This window comes from Poecilia formosa, unplaced genomic scaffold (assembly GCF_000485575.1).
Source record: "Poecilia formosa unplaced genomic scaffold, Poecilia_formosa-5.1.2 Scaffold765, whole genome shotgun sequence".
Classification (NCBI taxonomy): domain Eukaryota; kingdom Metazoa; phylum Chordata; class Actinopteri; order Cyprinodontiformes; family Poeciliidae; genus Poecilia; species Poecilia formosa.
Genome location: NW_006800704.1, coordinates 1 through 2,866, shown reverse-complemented (window position 1 = coordinate 2,866; position 2,866 = coordinate 1).

Below are 2,866 nucleotides of genomic sequence, written 5' to 3'. Positions count from 1 at the left end.
CGATTTTTCAGAAATGTCGCGGGATCTCGAGATAATAAGTCGGGATAATAAGTCGGGATCTCGAGATAATAAGTCGGGATCTCGAGATAATAAGTCGGGATCTCGGGATCTCGAGATAATAAGTCGGGATCTCGAGATAATAAGTCGGGATAATAAGTCGGGATCTCGAGATAATAAGTCGGGATCTCGAGATAATAAGTCGGGATCTCGGGATCTCGAGATAATAAGTCGGGATCTCGAGATAATAAGTCGGGATAATAAGTCGGGATCTCGAGATAATAAGTCGGGATCTCGCGATAATAAGTCGGGATCTCGCGATAATAAGTCGAGATCTCGACTTAGTTTCTCGGGATCTCGCGATAATAAGTCGGGATTTCTTTCCTTTTTTGTTTTTCTCCATGTCCCCTTAGGGGCTCCGTAGGATATCATGCACATGCAAAGAGACAAGGTAAATATAATCGCATAAAACATTGTTTGATAAATATCCGCTCAGTGAAAAACTACGTTTGATAGCCTTAGGTAAGAACCGCTTTGTATTTTATCAAGAAAAACTTGTTTTATCTGTTAAAGTTTGACCACACATTCTACAATTTGTCTTCAAAAAAAGGGGGTTACTATGGCAACGGCACAACAAATTATGCGACCCATAACTAGCAGCGATAGTGCTACACAAGAAGTCTTCGCATGGCTTTCTGAAATACAACTATTACTATATATATATATATATATAAAGATGTGGATGTCTTTATTCTAATTATTTTTTTATTTTTTATGTCTCCAGGTGGACAAGGCTGTGCTGTCTATAATGACAGACGAACAGATGACCAATTACATCACTTCATATGGTGACAGAATAGCAGTTCTGTCTTTTTGTCAGCAAAGTACACTTATTGCAGAAAAAGATACTCTTCTCCAGAACTTAAGAGATAAAATTGGAGCACGGAAAATGAGATCTAGGACCAAAAGAGCTGTTTGTAGCACATCTGGTTTGTTCCAAATGCAAGGGGTGGAGATGGCAAGAGGAAGAAGTAAGGCAGCAGGGAGGACTTCGAGAAAAATTGAAATTGGGTGGCTTCATTTTCACATTGATGAATACCAACAAGTGAGAACAAGAAATGGTGGAGGAACGAGGCATGCAACAGTGGATAAAACTACAACTGTTTCTCAAATTCTTGAAATGGGAAAGGAGCTTTTTTTTCCAGATGGGACCTCCACCAAAGGGGTAATTGAAGACTTTCTTTTTGAAGTTTGTGACTTCCAAAAAAATCGGATTTCTTTAGATGAAACAGTCGGAAATCTTTATGAAAAAACCAAGCTGAAGCTTGGTTTTACATGTGCACAAAGAAAGAAGAAACAGTTTTACATGTGCACAAAGAAAGAAGAAACAGTTCAGTATTCATCTGAAGAAGATTGTCAAAGTCCTGAACAACCAAATGACATGGATTCAACCCCAACAGCTAGAAAAGGATCTTTTGGTGAAATGGAGGATTGTGATGATCAAACTTTGAATCACCTAGACTCTTCCTACAACCATTCTGGAGTTGTTGATTTTACAGATCCACCTCATTCTGGATCCACACCTCGGCAGCCCCAGCCCTTCAGCTCTGAAAATTCTGGATCTGTTCCACACATGGATGAGGGAGACACGGTTGTATGGAATCCTGAAGAGGACCTAATTGGATTGGATGATGACAGTGACATAGTCGTTGTAACACTAAATTATGACAACACTGAAGAAGTTGTACAGGTAAGATCAGAAACACTTTGGCGTGATACGATTTAGATACTTATAGAAGTGATATGTGACATTTGAATTGAGGTAAAATAGTAACATATTATTTGGTAGAATTTACATAGTTTTTTTGTGATGTATTTTTAATCAACTGTGAAATAAATATCTATCTTAAGGCAAAGGTATGAATAGTTTAACACTTGTGTTGTGTGCTGTAATCAAACATAACTTTATATATTACAATACTGTACAACTTTGTCATTCAGGACGATCTCAGCAGTCCCTTTGGACACGGTTCCCCGATACTGTTGCCTTCAGCCAGGAGTCTCTTCTCATCACAAATGCAAACCAGTAATATGGAGGCAGGACAAACTGGCCAGGTGAAATGGACACAGTCAATACAACCCAGAGCTCATTTTCTCCTCTGTAATGAACAACTCAGTACCACCTTTTTTTTAAAGGTCATGCAATTATTACATCTTTTGAATTGAATACATATTTTTTTATTGAATTGAATATATATTTTTCATTTAATTGAATTGGTATTTTCTATTTAATTAAAAAAAATCATATGAAAGTATTAAAGTATGGATTAAGCAGAAGGGTTAGTGTTCCACCAGATCTTCCAAAGTTCTACAAATTAGCTTGGTAATCATAACATAGTAATGAAGAGAATATTAACAAACAAATGTCCAATCTGTTTGTAGAAATCTTATATTTGTATCTGTGTTGTTAATAATGGTTATTGCTTTATCTTTTACCCAGGACTCTGGCTTGATTCCACCCGAAGATTCTCACCCAAGTTCAAGCGGTCTACTGCCCCAATCTGTTTCAGCTGGTAACTCAGAAAATCTAGCAAACCATCTACATGTGTCAATTCGCAGGATCAAGGTTGTGGAAGATCTTTTGGCTGTGTTTATGGAAAACAACCTTTGGAATCAGACTTTAAAAATGGAGTTTGTGAATGAAAGAGCAATCGATGATGCTGGGGTATCAAGGGAGGTTTACACTGCATTTTGGGAGCAGTTTTTGGAACAGTGTGAGGGTGAAACAGAGCGAGTTCCCAGGTTGAGGCCTGACTTTTGTGAGTCTGAATGGCAAGCCATTGGACACATTTGGGTCAAAGGATTTCTA